This window comes from Athene noctua, chromosome 6 (genome assembly GCF_965140245.1).
Source record: "Athene noctua chromosome 6, bAthNoc1.hap1.1, whole genome shotgun sequence".
Taxonomy (NCBI): domain Eukaryota; kingdom Metazoa; phylum Chordata; class Aves; order Strigiformes; family Strigidae; genus Athene; species Athene noctua.
The window spans coordinates 19,145,156-19,164,551 of NC_134042.1; the positions used below are offsets into that span (position 1 = coordinate 19,145,156).

Consider the following 19,396-nt stretch of genomic DNA (forward strand, 5'->3'; position numbering starts at 1 on the left):
TTAGACTATCATCCCTCTTTGAAATGGATTTTTACAGATGAAAAATAAAATACTTTTTTTTCTTCTTCTTCTCCTCCCCCCTCCCCCCCCCTTCCCCCCACCCCCCCACCCCCCCCCGTTAAACTACTTCCAGGATTTGGCAGAGAAGGGACAATCTGCTGATTTAGGGAGACTCGACCTGAAACGCTATCAACGGATCTTTACACCTTCAATGCATCCACAAATCGATGCGAGCTGAGCACACGTCTGAATACAATCAAATGCAGGTTTTTGAAGTTATTGTTTCAAAATGGAGAAGTTTACACGAAGCCTTTAAACAGCATGATGCACCCCGGCCGGCCCTGCCCCTGCCCTCCCCTCCCTCGAAGCCGAAAGCCAGGGTGCCATTAAACCGGGGTGGTGCAAGTTAAAATAAACCAAACAATTCTTTTCGCCTAGCAGCGCGGCATCTTCCTGTTGTTCCCGCGGTGGTTCCTCCCCGCAGCGGTGCTCCAGAGGCGGAGGCTGACGGGCGGCTCTTCCCGCTGCGGCGGGGGGGACAGGGGACCTGCCCCCGGAGGCAGGCTCGGCTGCGGCGTGGGGCGCTGCGCCGGGCGCTGCGCGGGGCGCGCAGGTAGGCGGGAGCGGGAGCGGAGACGGAGCCGCGCTGCCCGCTCCCCCGCCGCGGCCCCGCAGTGACCCCGGCCCGGGGCTGCGGAGAGGTGAGAGGTGACGCTGCGAGCCAGCGCAGCCCTGGCCCTTTTAAAGCCACAGCTAATCAGTCCTTTACTAAATTAAAATATAGGAACCAGAGGGGAAGCAATTTCGTTGTAAAGAATTACCACGCGCGCTCCGAGAACGAAATAGCATTGAAATGAGGACGGTGCTCTCTGCAACGGGGAGATTTGTCACCCAGGAGCAGTTCGGCTAAGATAAACTATAAAATTATACGCACGCTATATAGGTCCGCTAGATCTGCACGTGTGGGAGATTATGTACCACGCGCAACGATAAAATAAGGTTACCGAGTTGTTGAAAAACTTCAGCCCCATAAACTATACAGCGGGATGATGGTTACAGGACACCAGGCACGGGACGGTTAATTGCCCACCTGGCTACAGACCCAGGATTTCCTTATAATACGGGAAGAAATCAAAGTGGGAAAAAGTGATACATTTTCCTGTCAATTCATTTGTCTTCGATTTCAAGTCATTCTGTGGTCTCTGTGAGAAAGGGGGGACTCACTGTGGTGTAGGTGTGTGTGTGTACGCGTGTGCATACGCACCGGCCGCCTGTACTGTGTACGCATGTGTGCATGGTGTCAAAGTGAGCGCAATCCGAGCACATGAACCGGCCCACAAACAGTGGAAAATGGTGACAGCTCCATTTTTCCTCTTTAATTAGGAAATATTCCTTGATTGTCTTGGCACCCATTACTTTTTAATAACTCCATAGAATCGGAAGAAGAAGAAGAAATGTCTGCTGCAAGTCATCTGCCACAAAGCAATTAATTTACCAGGTTAATGTGCAATTGCAAGTACAACACAGTAACGCCCATGAACGAGACGCAAAGGGAAAAAATAAACAATAAAGACTCCTAGAGTAATGATCAGATTTGACAGTGCACATACTTCAGCGGGTCGCAGTAAGAAATATCTAGCTTTGATAGCACAGCTCTGTTGCAGCTAGATTACAAAGAAACTTTCCCTTTTCTTGTGTTTCAGGCAGCAAAATACAGGTTTTGGAGGACGGCGAGCCAGTTTCCTGCATGCTGGCGTAATTAATTTAGGTGCGGAGGTCACAGATCCGAGGGAGAAGGAAATGGTTGATTTCGCCAGAAAACGCTTCCCTGACGCAGTCCACGAAGACCCGCCACCCAAGGCAGGTAAGCTGCTGCGTGAAACTATTTTTAACTGAACAAAAGACTGCGCAAACATCTGACGTCAGGGAGTAGCATCCCCGGCGGGCGGCGGCGGTGCGTGGCTGCCGGGCTGCCCGCCCGCCCTCGGCACCGCCGCCCGGCGCCCCCCGGCAGCGGCGCGGCGGTGCCCGGCGGTGCTCGGCCCTGCCCAGCGGTGCCCGGCGGCCCGGCCGCGGCCTCGCCCGCCCCCCGCTGCCCGGCCCGGGGGAGGGCCGAGGCTGCGGGGATGCCGGCGAGGTGACAAAGAGCAGGTACGGCGCCGCTGGGGAAGGTCAGCGGCACCGCTCGCCCTGAAGCCGGTCGGCAACTTCTGCCCGGGGCTGCAGAGACCGGGAGGCTGCTTTTATCCCGGGGGAGTTTGCGGTGTTCGCGGCGAGGCACCCGAGGGCTTCGGCCGCTCCGCAAGCGGGCACCGCTCCGGCGGGCTGGAGGCGGTGGCCGTGCCAGGCTGGCACATCCGTGGGCTCGGGGGGACACCTCGAGCCCCCCGCATCGCCACGGACCGCGCTCCTGCTCTGATGGGACCGTGAGCGAACGCGAGAAGCGCTGTGAAGTTCAGCGGCCAGGAGAAGCGCTGGGCTGGCCTCCCCGCCAGCGTTACCCACGGGGGTCGTGGAGGCGAGCGGGTAAAGCGCCCCTTCGCACAGAGGTGGGGTGCCGGCCCCCGGGAACGCGGGGGCACTCGCCCCTCGCTCGGGTCCCGGCAAGGGAAAGCCGTCCCCTCGCCTCTTTCTAATCACCGTCAACTTTAGAAATCCGCCAGCGGTCTTCCCTCGGTTTGAAACACTCATTCCCCGCCTTCCCCCAGCACCCCCCCGCAGGCGGCGGGGCTCGGCGGCGGCACCGGGCGGCCTGGCCGGGGGCTGCCCCGCGGATGGGGCCGCCCCGCCCCGCCCCGCCCCGCCCCGGCCCGGCCCGGCCCCTGCCCGCGCTCGGCCCGTTCTCAAGGGCGCCTGCAGCCGGGCAGGGCGGGAGCGGGGAGGAGGAGGCGGGGGGCATCACCGGAGCGGGCGGCGTGCAGTTGCCGAAGGTCGCTGCAAGCACGAAACGCCGCAACCCCCGGGGCGACCTGTCAGCTCCGCCGGCCCCCCCGGCTCCCCGCCTCGCCTCTCGCCAGAGTCAACACGGAGCTGCGATCCATTTGGGCGATTTAGTTAAAATAAATAAACCCGCGAAGATTCACTAGCGAGCGATGCATCATCGACCCGGAGGTTTATTAAGAGGCTCGTTACAGCCGCGGCTTCGGCCCCTGCTCCGCCGGGGGTGGGGGGTGGCGGGAGGCTGCGGGCAGCCCGGCTCGCCCCAGCCCCTCACACCAGCCCCCCGGCAGGGACGCGCCCCCCCGCCGGACAGCCGCCCTCTGCTCAACCCCCCTCCCGCCGAGCCCACGGGGAGGGGGCAAGCGGCCCGCCCGACGGCTGCCGCGGAGCGCTGCTCCTCATTTCCCTGGATATTTGGGGGAGGGAGAGGAGGGTCGGGAGACATTGTTGTCAGTGGCGATTGTTAACCCAAATAATAATAATAAAGAAAAATCGTTACAGCTGGGTGCTGGCTGAATACGGCAATTACTATTATTGCCAATCACGATTAGAAATAATTATCCTGAAAGCATGGAGGGTTCAGCTGCCAAGGTGTTTTGAATAACCGCTTCAAAATGAACAGCAAAATGTTAGGTTCACACACAGGGACGACCGCAAACTTTGGGTTGTAGCAGTCCCTAAAGGAGATCTTATCACGGGTGAGCTCTAGCTTAACTTGCGAAGCTTCGGTTTGCCGTTACAGGCCCAGTGCCGCGTTGCTCCGGCACCACCCCGCCGGGCAGCCCTCCCGGCCTGCTCGCTGCCGCCAACGTCCCCGACACACCCGGTGGCCAAGCGCCTTCCCGAGGCAGCGGCGCGCTCTGCTTAGGCCCCTCCATCAAAAATAACAGAACCGAAGCGAGCAGATTACGAGGAATAACATGCTCCCAGACTGAAACTCCACTCGCTCTATTTACGTTGTGCAACTCTACACAGGCCCTCTCTTTTTTGCTGTTTGAAATGATGCGTAACTAGGAGGAGGTCACAGGTGACTGGCAAGTTCAACCTACTTAGCTCAATTATCCAAGTTTCATTTCCAAATTGTGTTCAATTTGATCTTCCTGCCTCCCTCCAAATTATCTTTGAGAAAAAAAAAAAAAACAACAAACCAAAAAACAGATGAAAGCAGACAATTTAAGCCAAATCCTGTATATACCATTATTTATATGCAAAATAATTTTTGTGATATATACTCCCCTTAATGGTTATGGGATGCCAGATCTTTCCAAGCAGATTTACAAACCTAGACATCAAATTATTTCAAAGGCAGGCTTATTAGGGACAAAAATAATTATGAACTTACAGAAGCTTTGCAAAAAAAAAAAAAAAAAAAAAAAAGTTTCTGAATGTTGTCTCTTTAAATTTTACTTAAGTTTTGTTTTTAATTTAAGCCTGGAGGCACAGTAGAGAGATATGCAGAGTCTAATAAGGAGTTTGGAAAATAATGTGCTGTAATCCAGAGCTGAGCTATTTCTCCATAAAATATGGATAAGGAGTCAATTCATAAGCTCAAATATCTACGAGCACTGAGTTTTAACATAACATTTCACATGAGCATTCTTATATGCATTATTAAGAAGATAACAAAAGTGCTTCAAATCAAGCTCTATACAGTCACATCTGGAAATGCTCTTTTCTGTCTAATTTTCATTTTTTCCCCTAGAAAAAATGTTAGAAGAAAAACTAGTCTGTCCCCTTGTATATTAACTGTTACCATCAGCTTTTAATCAGCAACATGTATAGTTAGATTTACAGAATCCATTCCATGTTGCCTCTTTTAGAGAACAGTAAAATGAAGATAGTGTCTTTATTCATTTATAGAATCTGATGTTAAAACCAAAACCACACACAAATAGCATATACATTGCTTTATGCATATAGACAGGCATGTAGATACATAGACACAACACACTTACACATGGAAACAAGTCATGACTATGTGTTGGAAGACATAATAAAAAGTATCTGTGCATTTCACCAGCTCCTAAGTCAGACATCATCAGATAAGAAGTGGTCTAGGGAAAATCAGTTTAAAATCAGACACAGCTAATTTCTGAAGGTATTGGAACTATAGCAAGCTTTGCTGTATGATGTTTAATCACTGTCGGTTTTAAAGGAAGCTCTTTAGGCTTTTCAGTCAAATAAAGCATTACCACTAAGCAATGAAAGGTTAATAAACTCCCCACAGGTTGCAAAGAGTTGATACAGGTTTAGGGGGTGTGTGTGTGGTGTGTTTGCTAATGTATAATTTAATGGAATTGTATTCTGAGAACAAAGATAAAAGAAGTCTCTAAGATCTACTACTACTCTTTTTTTTTTTTTAAAAAAAAAAAAAAAAGTTATATTTTTCTTTTGAATGGAAAGGCAAGCAAAATATTTTCCAAACAGAAACAGCAAAATTATTTAGAAGAAAACCATAAGTGTTGTTTTTTTTAAAATACTCTGGAGTTTTCTGAACAACTCTGATGTACTCACATTTTTACCACAACTATTTTCTTTTTACTATTGTAAGTGGATATTCAAGCTAAATTGATGCTTTATGTATATCCTGTCTCAATTTGTAATACACTATTCTCTGTAAGGAGATAATTTGAGAAGAAAAAATACAAAAAAGAAGAAGCGATACCACTGACAACAATTTACTTAAATTCACAAACCTTGAAATTGATGCATCTCCTATCAATCATAGTCAGAAGCCACAGTAAAACACATCCAACATTTGTATATCAAAACTGGGACTAAAAAAACACCCTGTTTTGTTCAATTTAAATGTCCTTCAACATGTTGTCATTTTATACGTTGATATTACTGGGGGATTTTTACTATGGGTTAGTTTTCTTCTGTCAAACATATGCAAGGCAGTAACCTTGCAAAATTAAAGTGCATGCCATTATACTGCACAGATGTTTGTTCTCACTCAGTTACTGACAATGAAATACTTATTAAATAATAATAAGGAGATATTGACTTCTCTATTCTGTCAATAGGAAGATCTGTTGATCTGTGAGGTTAATATTGATGAGGCAGAGTGAGGTAAACGTTTCATCAGAAGGGCAAATAAATCCCAATACTGGCCTAAAAAAATAACCTTGTACGTACACAGAAACTAATTATTTTTTTATTTATTTGGTATACGAGCACCAGTTCAACCTATCAGCATGTGCAAGCAAATCTTTGACACTACTTTCAGGAAACATGTCCCCAAAATTACTAAATTACTAAATTACTATCCTAGGTATTTAAAACTAAGCTCAAATGATGCCAAGCACTTATGGTCTTTAGTCGTGCTACATGTTCTGTTGCAAACAGCACATTTTCTGTAAGTATTGCTGGAAAGCTTTACGTACAACCTCAATATTCTTCACGTTAAGGGGATTTCTGTTTGAGCTGGAAAAAATGTCTTGGGTTTTTTTTGTGTTTTTTTTTTTTTTTTTTTAATAGGATGAGCTTTCTGTCAAAATATTATATTTATTCGTTGTCTCATCAAAACATCACTGAAAGTTCCCTCTCTTTACCCTGTGCTACGGAACACAATAGTGTACACACTCTGAACAATACAAAGAGCCATTTAACTTGATGGGTCTGGCAGAAGAAGCTACTTTCTTGTTCATTATTATCTTTAGATTTTCCTTCATTCTGTTTAAGGGAAGCTCAGAGCTGCTCTTTTTAGAAGAATATTCCATCAGTCAGGTAGGTCTTGTAGTTTGACAGCATTATTTCAGCATGTTATTTTTAATGTATGGTACTTATATATGTAAGCAACCTGTGTAACTTGCTTCTGGGCTTTTGAATAGAAATTAAAAACCTGTGACCTAACATGTAAGGCAATAAAAGGCCATATGTTTTTGGATACAAATGCCAAACGATGCACTTGTCAGTTTTCCCCTTTTGATTATTAATTAAGGCCTCGATCCTGTGATTAGATTTGCAGGGGCAAAACACACGTGCAAAGCAGCTCTCCACATAGTATGACTGTTGACAAGGGAAGAGCTCAGTCACACAGAGCTTACTGTAAGGCAGTGACCTAAAAATCAAAACATTACTTCAGCTGCCCTTGCCAGAGATTGCAGCCTGGTTTCTAGGGCGGAAGAGCCCTTTTCACAACCTCCTCCCTCTCGCCTGTCTGTAGCAGAACTGTTGTGCCTCGGCAGGGAAAGGCAGGAGAGAACTCCGTGCTTTCTCTGCATTACTGTGACATCATCTTGGTAGGACAGTGCAGGAAAAATCATATTACTGCTATTTGTGCTGCTCCTGTTCCAAAGGTGTAAGGCTGGCCATCTGCTGCTCCTTCCAGGGATCACGTAGGGGTCTTTTATTTTGTTGTTTGTAAAATGTGATGACTTCTATCTAAAAAAGGTAAAAAAAGTGTTTCTTTCTTTGACCTTATGCTTTCTTGTCCTTCTCATGTCCTTCTTCCCAGCACATGTTCAGCAGAACACTGTTGCTGGTTTTTTTGCACCTCAGGCCATGATGCTGTTTGAAAACTCCTGTCTCTGTGAATTCCTGTGTTCATCCAAATCTCGATTAAAGGCAGTGGGGCTTTGTGTGCTTGTGTTCTGCCATGCTGGCTGCTTTTGACTGTTTTTTAGGTATTTTTACCCTTCTATATAATGAGAAACTTTCTCCTACAGTCATCTGAAGTGTTTCCCAATTTCTGTGTAATAGTAGTCAGATTGCACAATCTCTGCAAGCAATGGTTTAGTTCATGGGTTTTCTACCATTTGGTTGGATGTTCTTAAAATAAAAAAATCCTTCCAATGCACATGTCAGGTAATCTTGGTAAAAGACACTTTTCAAACTTTTTATCTCACACTGAGATTCTCTTAAAGTTTGCTAAGTTTTTTTAAAAAAAACACATTTAGGCAATTTAGAGGCACAGATTTTGGTAATCTCAAGACTCTGGGGCAGGACTTCACATGTACAGATAGATACAACTACTACACTAGGGTGTTGTGCTCCAGAACATCTTTGTATTTATCTGAAACAACATTAGTTTCTCAGATCTTGGGTATGCAAAAGGATCCAGCAAATAAGTTGAGTACTTTTAGTAATAATTATACCTGAGAACTACTATGGTATTACATTATTTCAGTGCATGCCTTTGCAAGTGCAAGGTGTATTCTCTGTAAAGCTCACTTTAATATACCAAGCTCATTCTGCGACGCAGTTTCAAGACTGGAGATTCTGTATCTGCGTTTTTTACATGGCAATAAAGATACTGATGGAACAATTGTTCTGCTAGTGAGTTAAGCTGAATAAGAGAAAAAATCAGTAATGACTAGGGGGCTCCCATGTCTGGTTGCACGCTTCGCAAAATAGATTGCAAGAGAAGGAATAGGCAGCAAACTGTGTAAACTGAGCACGGATAATTCCCATGCTGTGAAAACCCTTCTGCCTTAAGAACAGTAGCAATGAAAAGGTTACAAGAAAGGGGGTAATAAAAATATCAAAAGAAACCAAACAGAAATAGGTTTCTTTGCAAGTAGAGAAGCCACTTTCTAATATGGTGGCCTTACATACAAGTACATTTGTCTTCCAGACCCTCTGCTGTTGATTAGAATTCTGATGCCACTGGAGGGGTTACAATTTTGTTGAGTTTCTGGATCTCAATTGCGCTGTCAAGGGGTCATTCTTTCTGGTAATAAGGTAGCTAGTGGCCCCTGGGAGAGAAGGAAAACAATTGACTCTTGAAAGCAGAAACATATACTGAAGTCTAGAGTAGATTTCTGGCAGTGGACCAGGTCTTTTCTCATAGCATTTGTCATCGTAGCAATGAAAAAATTGTGGGAGTTCTACAGGCGGCCAAAAAAGGAAAACAGAGCACAACAACAACAACAAAAGAGCTGGATGTAATTTATTTTAGAATTATATTTAAGAGCAGGTTGTTTTTTGTTTGTCACACTGTTGGTTCACTTGTTAAGGATGTGGATCCCATTAGATAGAAATATGTTGCTTATTTTAAAGCAAATGATTATCAAATGACTACACTTCAAAACATTTTTTTTTGCTTTAATTTGAAGTGAAGTCATTTGAGTTTGAAACATATGCCTTTGCTAAATGCAGAATATTTTGTTGCCAAAACCAGACATCTTCATTTTGAGTCCACTGCTTGCAAGCATTGTTGATCCTGGATGTCACTGACAATATGAGTCTTCGCAATAAGTCTTTACAGAGGTCAATAATAAAGTTTTGCTTATTACCGCTAGGTTTTTTTGTTATTATTATTCTATCAGGTCAAAATGGTCTCACTGTATAATCATACTCAACCAGAACAAATGCAATATTGCATTTGATTGGCTTTGGAAGTATTTTTGCACTTGTATAACTGGATAAAGCTCACTTCTTGAAAGTAATTTATCCTGAGATCGGCATGTTAAGGTTTTCCACATCTTTCTAAAAACAGGCTTCATTATTTCACTGGCTATGTCACCAGGCTGTTTTTCTTTGTTGTAGTATAACCATACGTAAGCTGTGCATGCTTACATGTGTATGCATACCACCACACAAACACATCACTGGCACTACATGCAATTTGACATAGGCTATATATTACACTTGTAAGATTTTAAACTGGATTTCAAATTTATTACAAGACCCAGCATCGCAGCTGATACATGGAATTCATCCCATGGTTTAACTGAAATACCTAAGATGGGACTGTAGCAGCATGAGGCTTCCTCTGTTGTCAGTGGAGAAAGACAGGCACACCCAAAGACGCACTTCTCCGAGGGTACTTGCCTTTCTTCACCGGCTACAGAGCAAGTCTAGAGCAAACCTGCTCCTAATTTAGCATAAATGACTGAAGCAGATGGCAAGGAATCCTTGCAGAAACGTGCAGAGTGCTGTATCTTCTGCTGTCACCTATAGATTCTAGGCTGAAAAGATCTTTCAGTTTAGGATCTAAAATACCTCATATGGATAATCATGTGTGAAGTCTTACACAGAACAAAACTGAACAAAGCACAGGCTTGATCTTTTTTAATTTTAGTTGTCTAAAAGTCAGACACCTAGTCTGTACTGGTCATCGTCTTTTCGACTACTCCATAGTCCACACATTTAACTCATTTGTCTTAGAATTAGATGAAATGTCCTGAGGAGGAGGATCCTGAGACAAATGTATGGTGGGTGAGATATGACTGGTGGGGGCGCATTCATTTCAGAGCAAATTTAGATGCCTAAATTAGGACAGGTGACCTTTGGATTAGGATTTTAGGTTCTTGGGATACCTTTTAGACAGCTAAAGCGAAGTGAGATGAAATGAAATGAAATTTTTGCTAAGGGATTTGTGTGACAACATGCAGAGAAGGAGGCATTTGCAGACTTAGGGTAAAAAAGTAGTTCTACTGTTGCCTGGTAAAATCCTGGCAACCCCCTGCCTTGTTGCATTAGGTAAAATGAGAAGAACAAAGAACATCTTGACGAAGCCCTAATCTCACGCCACACAGAGTACCGTGCCACAGACTGTGGAAGAGAGAAAGGTGTTACTCCTTAAGTAGTATTAGAGAGGCTGGCTGTGAAAATTACTTTTCCTCATGCCACTCTCTGGGCACTGGGGAATTAGCAACAGACATTTTCACTTTAACTTCTCTCTCTCCTTCTCTGTGGCTTCTTAGGAAATTGCAGTAATTTTGTGTGTACATTTCAGTATCCAAGAACATGTCAGGTTTATCTTGTTTATCTCCTTTTCAGCATGGCTCATGGAAACTCATTTCCATACAAGTATGTTGTCTCATGTTTTACTCCACAATAAAAGCAAATTTAAAAAAGCTCTAGTACAATTAAAATATCTAATTTTCATTCATTCTGAAGATGTTTCCTCTGCTATTTTTTAGTTAAGACTAATTGCAAAGTCTGATGCTATACTTCATAGAATCATAGACTGGTTTGGGTTGGAAGGGACCTTAAAGATCATCTAGTTCCAATGCCCCCTGCCATGGGCAGGGACACCTTCCACTAGCCCAGGTTGCTCAAAGCCTCATCCAACCAGGTCTTGAACAATTCCATGGATGGGCATCCACAACCTCTCTGGGCAACCTGTTCCAGTATCTCACCACCCTCACAGGGAAGAACTTCTTTACATCTAATCTAAATCTACCCTCTTTCGGTTTAAAGCCATTACCCATTGTCTTATCAGTGCATGCCCTTGTAAAATGTCCCTCCCCAGCTTTCCTGTAGCCCCCTTTAAGTACTGGAAGGCCGCTATAAGGTCTCCCTGGAGCCTTCTCTTCTCCAGGCTGAACAACCCCAACTTTCTCAGCCTGTCCTCATAGGGGAGGTGCTCTCTCTGGGAATCTAATGCTGGCACTGGCATCAAACTGCGAGGAGTAGGAGGGATTGAGGTTCCCCTCCCCTGGCAACTTTAGTTTAAAGCCTTCTTCAAAAAAGCCCTGCTTCTTAAGAGTGAACTTCTGTTCAAGCAGATTCTTTTAACTGGACTTTGTACAGATTTGTAATTACATTTATAATTTAGGATTCTAGAATGCACCATTTGCTTAAAGAATATGAATGTTACGTTCAGATCTTTTAATTTAGAGCATCTGTTGTTGAAGGAGCTGAAAGTTTATTTATTCATTAAGTAAAATTTCTCAACAGTTATATTAAAACCAGTATCTTGCTGTCCAGAATAACACAGTAACAGAAAACAAAAACCAAATGCTAAGGTTAGCCATAAGATAAACGAACTATTGTGAGCTGAAGCTCTGTCAGATTGTCAAGAGGAATTAGTTCTTAAGCAAGGTATTTATAGGAACATAAGACTGGAAGGCACCACCAGGGTCACAGAATCATTGTAATAGAAGAGAATTTGTTAAATAACATTCCTACATGATTCTATGAATATTTTCCCCCTAGCTTCTCTGAAACTCCCTGCTGGTCCATTTTTACTGTAAAGCTGGCATGCAGCTTTTTCTGACCATAGGATGAAGATTTACTGGTCAGACACTGCAGTAATTTAATACCTCTAGGTGCATTGGTTCACCCTGACCTACATCCTAGTTCTTGTTTGTGACTGACAGAGCAAAGAAAGGTGAATATTCATTCCTCCCTTCTGAAAAAATCAAGAAATGTATCTGAAAGAATAAAAATCCTTCCTGGATGCAATTAATCAAGAAATGCCTTGCAGTAGGATAAATACAATATAAATACAGCACAGATACTCATTCAATGGACAGATTAAGAACTGAGAGCAAGGGCTGCTCTGCTGTCCTTATCTCCTGTAAGGGGGCTTTCAAGACTTTCCAGCAGCTGGTGTCCAGATAATTCAGAGATTTGCAGGCAGAATTGCATACAGAGTGAAGAGGAATCTATTGCAAAGGTCTGAGAAACTGAGGTCTGTTGTGATTCATTCTACTCACAAGGCACGCAGCTGTTTTCAGCAAAATCTGCAGCTTTTGGGTGGACTTAGTGGGCTGGTATCCTTCCTCCTGCAAAGCTATTAAAGTGAGTGGAATTACATACGGGATGAACTTGGCTCTTTAGGTGTGGGAGAAAACATTTCCAGTACTGACATATGGATATTAGCACTTCTTTATGCAGGGCTTACAGACAGACTGTAGGAATGTTTACAAGGTGGGAAGGACAATGAAAGAACATGTAAAATCATTTCACCCTGATTCATCTTTGGAAGGAACTCTGCATGTGGATCACTCTCTTCCCAGTTGGCTGTGTCTGCCAGAACCCTTTCTTCCAGTGCTGAACATCATAGCCCTCCTACAGCAAGGAATTTGGGCTCTGTTCAGTGGAGGGCCAGGAAGAACATATACATTTCCTCCACACTCCCACATGCTTCTTGTCTTGGGGACTAGGGATAATGCTGCTGAAAATTGCATGTGAACCAAGTAAAAAGTTCTGAAGATCTGGTATGAAATAGGGCTCCAGCAAATCCTCCTGTTATCCATCCATACTGCGGGCATTGTCCTGAGTCTAGGAAACAAAGCCCTTATTTCTTTCCTGTCAATCAAAGAATGGCAACTGTACTCCACCTGCAGAAGAACTTTAAGGAATCCAAGCCATTCACTCTCATCAGCCACTGTGCCCCTGGCCAAGGAGATAATACATGTCCTGAGTTCATTTAAATTAAAACAATAAACTGAGCCAAGCACTGTATTTTTATACCCAGGCCAACTGCCTTTCAAGGCTGCAGAATTTGAAGAGCAAGAATGGAGTTACACAACTAATTGAACCAACCACTTTCTTTCATGGGTGCAATAATGCAAACAATCCATTCGTTGGACAATGGCCACTAGAGGAGCTGACGATAATGTAACACTGTTCCTCAGGTACACCTCATTTAACACTTATTTCTTTCATCATGGGTTCTCTGCATTCCAGAAGGCTTCTGTAGTGGTGAGGAGGTGTTATCTAAACTTATTTTACACTGTCCCTTTTTATAAATGTGGGGCTTTAGTAATTTCCATAATGCGATATTGTATATACAAGGATAGGGCACGGGAAGCTCCCAACTGTTAATGATACAAAGTTACAGTGTCAGTCCCCAAATCAAAAGTGAGTTTAGCTTTGACATAAAGGTGCAAGCCATCTCACTTTACTTCACGGCAGAATTTGGCCAGACATTCTCATAATTTTGTCACAATCAGTCCCAGTGCATGAGGCATAGAAAATATCTGGATATATGGGAACAATAGCAAACCAGTATTCCCTTCTAGCATTCATAGCTTTCTGCTGTTATTTGAGTTAAAGATTTTCTGCTAATGCATCTTCAGATACCGATGCCAATGTTCAGAAGACATGGGTAACTGCTTGGTTTGAATCTTAGAAATGATATCTCAAGATTGAAGCCAGCATGAAAGTACTTAATTTAACTGTACATATGCCTAAATGTATTACAGAAAACAGGTAACGAAGTGCTAGTTCTGAAACAGCACAGAGGAACTTGTGATCTGAATGATCACCGGTGAGTTAGGACTCAGAGGTTTTATGTCTCGTTTTGCCACTGACAGCTGAATAAACTTGGCTACATGACTAGCTTCTTTTTACACAAATTGTCCCTTAAATGACACTAATCATTACAGTCTTTACACGGCTCCTTCCTGAAACTTAATTCATTAATGTTCATGAAATACGATGAGAAAGTCAGACAAAATGTATTAGGTATGTGAGAACTGTATACTGGCTGCTGTACCATGGCAGTTCTGCACAGAACTTTTAAGAAAGAAGCGAACTCCTGCATTTCACACATTATTTTGATTCTGAAAACACTCCCAAGGCCAACTCAGGTAAGAGCAGACCTCAGGTTTATTTACATTTATATACAAGCACCTACGTATGGGTTAGTGCACAGGAAGTAACAGCCGTAAGTATGATTACATTAACCATCCCCATTAAGAGAGGAAGGTGAGAAGGGACAGAATGGTGTTTGACACTAAAAATGCTCGCTCAGGACTTTTATTTCCTTCCAAAACAGTACATCACTGTAAAAACTTCACCCTTGCAATTCAATCAAGGTCGCTGAGACCCTCTGTGATGTGCTGAGCAAGACCAACTTGTACAAGCCAACAGTGCTTGAGGCAGCTTTACTTTATGTGTAAAATATGTAAAAAATGAATATAAGTTACAGCTCTGGGAAGTGCTTGTGGACCACAGGAATAACTGACAAATGCTTCATTGCTTTTAAGCTGGTACGACATGGAGTCTATTCAGATAAGTCCTTTTTTATTTTCCTTCTCCCTGCTTCCCTACATTCCCTACACTCTTTCCCATTTCTAGTCTGGTGTAGACCTCTTACTGAAAACAGAAAGTTTTTGAAGACACTAAAAAATCTGAAAAGGAATTTCATTAATCTAATTTTAATTAAGAATAAGCAAACCTTTGAGATGCATATGGTGCAAGTAGCAGCAAAAATTTAATATTCACTTTAAGCTAAAAGCAACAGAAGTTGGAACCCAGAAGAGAAACACATCTTGCAGATGGCAGTAACAGCACCCTAGAATTCCCCCGAATATATTTGTATATTTTCATAAACCCTTGTTCTATCTTGATGGTCTCAAGTTCTATGGCTTCTTTCTTGGCGATATTTTATATCCACTTTCAAGCAGCATGTAGGGACTATGGAATTTTGTTCAGCTTGATATGAAGAACCTGTATGGCATCTCTTCTTTTCTATTGTTGCTTTTTTTACCTCCAGATGTTCAACTGCCTGTGAGAGTACTCAAGGAAACGTAGTTATGCTGTATTCCAGTACTGAATCAGTTTAACTGAAAAAATAATATGTGATGTGTACAGTAAGGGAATTTTAAATTAACTCCCTAGCATATTCATGGTTAAATACAGTGGTTTTGTTTTCTAATAGGATACAACACAGCGCTAAACAATTCTTACTAAAAAAATAGTGAACTTATATCAGCGTACTGCTCCATACTGCAGTGAGCCAAGCACGTATCACAGAGTATATACCATGTAGCAGAGAGGACAGCAGGCTGCACTGTCACCCACCGCAGCCCAATCCCAGCCATTTCGTTCTTTCCACAGAGGCAAAATTCTTAAGCTCATGGAAACATGCACTAGCAAGAACAACCTGATCTTATACAGTAGCTTGTCATGCCTGATTGATGCTTAGGACTAGCTGGAGTTACATGGCAGTAAAATCTCTTCCGTGCTAAGCACACCTATACATATAGTCACAGTGGAAGCTTATAGCAAAGTTCCTGGAGCTACTGACTTTTTGTTGTTCTGCTGACAAATACCCTGACAGGGCAGATGTAAATTTGATGGATGAAGTACTGTTTTCTCTAATAATGTAGATCAAAAAGTTAAATTTTCCTCTGCATTTAGCACACACTCTTCTAGTGCATGTTGGCAATAGGCTCACTCATCCTTCTAAATGGCTGTAAATAGTTGTCAGGCTCACAGTATCTGGTGGATACAAGCCTTCGTGCACTGGTATTATTGAAAGCAGGTCTGCTACCTCCTGCTTTTTAACCTTAAAGATTTAAGGATGGAGAAGGGTCTATTCCTTCTACTTCAGGGGGTTCCTAAAGCTACAAAAAGCTCGAGGAGCTGTACGGGAAGAAGTTTTATGAGGTGCTTCTTCCATTCCTATGCTTTTCCCCCTCTACTCCCCCCAGCTACTCAGAGATGTTGGACTAAGTAGTTCTTTGCTCTGGCTGAAGAGGGCTTTTCTTAAGGACTCCCTTTTTCCTTAGTTATCGCCGCAGCCTTTGGGCCTGATCTTATAAAATGCTAACCCAGGGCAACCTCCCCCCAGCAATATAAGAGCAGACAATCAAGCAATTAACACATGACTGTTTGCAGCTCCCAGCAGACGGTTGATACTCTTACAGGCCTTGGTTCTTATGGAGAAGGATTTTTACAAGGAAATCTCATTTTTTCCTGCAGCAGCAGTAAACGGCCTTGAAGTGCTACAGACGATTTGCTTTAGAGATCAAGAGGAAATATCCCCCAGGCTGCTTGCTCCTAGACAGTTTTTCAGCTGGTCTTTTCTCTAAGGTAAGCATAGCCTGTAGGGTGTGAGGTGGCAAACACCCATCAGCTGTGTTCTGGGATTTGGTGCATGCATGTGCTTTAGTGTGAGGCCCCTAATTTGCTCTCGCTTCTACAAAGACATCTCAAGTGGCACGTCCCTGGTTAGGATTTGGTAAACCATTTGGACAAAATACTCTACTAGTAAACTAGAGAAGTTGCTGGGACTCGTCTGAAGGAAGTCTCTTAACTAATACATTACTCATAGAAACATAAATGCATGGACTGCATGATACTGCACTTGGAGTAGTCACCAGATTAGGAAAGGTGAGGAAATAATCTGTGTGAGGCAAACTGAAAGGGGTTCCCATTTCTTACTTGGCTTAAAGTATTCATTTATATGCTGAGAAGGAAATTGTTTTGCTGTTGCTAATGTGTTCCTTCTACTTTTGAATTGAGATACCTTATTAAAAGGACTTGACTTGGAGCATATTTTTGTATTTCATTGATGCCTTCAGCTATTTGTTTTTCCTAAAGTTTTTAGAAACAACAAGTTGAGTGTCAGACTGGTTTGTGATTTGCAACTCTAACAAAGCCTGGTGGGCTTCTAGCTTATGATTGTTAATGGACACTTTCAAGTACACCAATAGAACCTTGCTTTCTAAAGAACCATTTGCATTCTCAGAATGATTAAAAAATCCATTTGTTTAAATAAAAAATCTAGGAAAAGTTTGCCACAAGACATAAAAATCTTATGACATATTTGTATTACTGAGGTACTGCAGCTAACTGTTTCTGGTTTAGCTATCTGCCATGCTTTTCTTACAGCATAGTAATATTCTCAAAATAACAATTATAATGTTATCTGATTACTAGAATATGGGTATAGCATTTACAGAAATTATAAAGGCATTTCCTTTTGTTTTCTTCCCCAGAAGAGTACTGAGTATTGGAGAGGAGGGATTAAAATATATTAACTGAAACTGTGCTTAATTTACTTCAGCAGCATGGTGTGCATTAAATGTAGTTCTTCAGAGAGCATTGAATTTTATATTTATGAAATTCATAAATGTATATGTTGTATATTTCTAGTGCTTGGAGCTATGTGGAAGATACCTGCTCATCCACTTTGAAAATAGGAGGGAAATCAAATGGAAAAAAAGAGATTGAGACAACAGAAGTCTTCTAGTAACTTAGCTTTGGAACGGACATCTCGGACATCTCCAGGCCTCGAGATGAAATATGTTCTCGCTTCCAGCTCTGGGATTCTTTTTTTTTTCCTTTCTTTCTGTAATGCCAGTACTTAAATTTAAAAATTATTCTTTGAGATCTAGTGAAAGCGAACTTGTTGGTTTTGGCTACCAGCATCTGTAATATGGTCTCTCCCGTTAACACTGACTTGTACTTCTTCACATTAAATCCTACATGGTGTTCTTACTTTGATGCTGCAGTCCATTTTTGTGGAATGCTTTTCGAACAAAAGTTTTTCAACAGATAAGTTTAAAGTCCCAAAGAGTATTCAGATACTCTGTTGTATTATTGAATGTGTTTAGTTTTCAGTTTCCATTTGCATACAAGTAAAACATCTATACATTTTTCTGGCAAAAAACATCTTGCAATTCTTGAATAGTGGTTGGATACCTCTGTTGCCCTTGTTTATTTGGGTCTTTCATAAATATACCAAAACTGTGTTTTCTACTAAAGTCCTACAATTTGCTTGACTATTTTTTTTTTAATTTTTTTTTTTCTTTCTTTCTCTGCTTTATGCAAAATAACCTTTGGAATGATTTTCTTAGGACAAGTGATCATCCACTCAGGCAGTTGTTCCTTGGACACCAGCCTCATGAGCTGGGAGATGGGGAGGGGAAGCAGAATGAGGTCAGCACAATTAAAGAGGAGGTGGTCAGAGACCTGCTGCACCACTTGGGTGCACACAAGTCAGTGGGACCGGACAGGTTACACCCAAGGGTGCTGAGGGTGTTGGCAGATGTGCTCGCCAAGCTGCTGTCCATGATTTACCTGAAGTCATGGCTAACTGGGGAGGTCCCATTGGACTGGAGGGTGGCAAATGTGACATCCATCTACAAGAAAGGCAGAAAGGATAATCTAGGAAACTACAGACCTGCCAGCTTGACTTTGGTGCCCGAGAAGCTGATGGAGCAGCTCATCCTGAGTGCCATCACACAACACATGTGGGACAACCAGATGCTCAGGCCCAGTCAGCATGGGTTTATGAAAGGCAGGTCCTGCTTGGCAAACCTGATCTCCTTCTATGACAGGATGACCTGCTTATTGGATGAGGGAAAGGCTGTGGATGTTGTTTACCTTGACTTTAGCAAAGCCTTTGACACCATTTCCCACAGCATTCTCCCGGCTAAACTGGCTGCTCGAGGCTTGTATGGTCACACGCTTCACTGGGTAAAAAACTGTCTGGATGGCCGGGCCAAAGAGTTGTGGTGAACGGAGTTAACTCCAGTCAGTGGCTGGTCATGAGTGGTGTCCCCCAGGGCTTGGTGTTGGGGCGACTCCCGTTTAACATCTTTATTGATGATCTAGACGAGGGGATTGAGTGCACCCTCAGTCAGTTTGCAGATGACACCCAGTTGGGTGGGAGTGTTGATCTGCTCGAGGGTAGGGAGGCTCTGCAGAGAGACCTGGACAGGCTGGAGCCATGGGCTGAGGCCAACTGGAGGAGTTTCCATAAGGCCAAATGCCGGGGGCTGCCCTTGGGCCACAACAACCCCCAGCAGCGCTACAGGCTTGGGGAGGAGTGGCTGGAGAGCTGCCAGTCAGAGAGGGACCTGGGGGTGTTGATTGACAGCCGGCTGAACAGGATCCAGCAGTGTGCCCAGGTGGCCAAGAAGGCCAATGGCATCCTGGCTTGTGTCAGCAATAGCGTGGCCAGCAGGGACAGGGAAGGGATCTTACCCCTGTACTCGGCACTGGTGAGGCCGCCCCTCGATTCCTGTGTTCAGTTTTG

The 19,396-nt window shown here is 43.4% G+C and overlaps 1 long non-coding RNA gene across 1 annotated transcript; it reads left to right on the forward strand.

Annotated features, from left to right (window-relative positions):
• Window positions 1-1,712: 1,712 nt before the first annotated feature.
• Window positions 1,713-17,783, forward strand: LOC141962112 (uncharacterized). The gene is made up of 3 exons (XR_012633867.1): window positions 1,713-1,864; window positions 16,333-16,443; window positions 17,509-17,783. It is a non-coding gene; the product is annotated as an uncharacterized LOC141962112 (long non-coding RNA).
• Window positions 17,784-19,396: the final 1,613 nt, after the last annotated feature.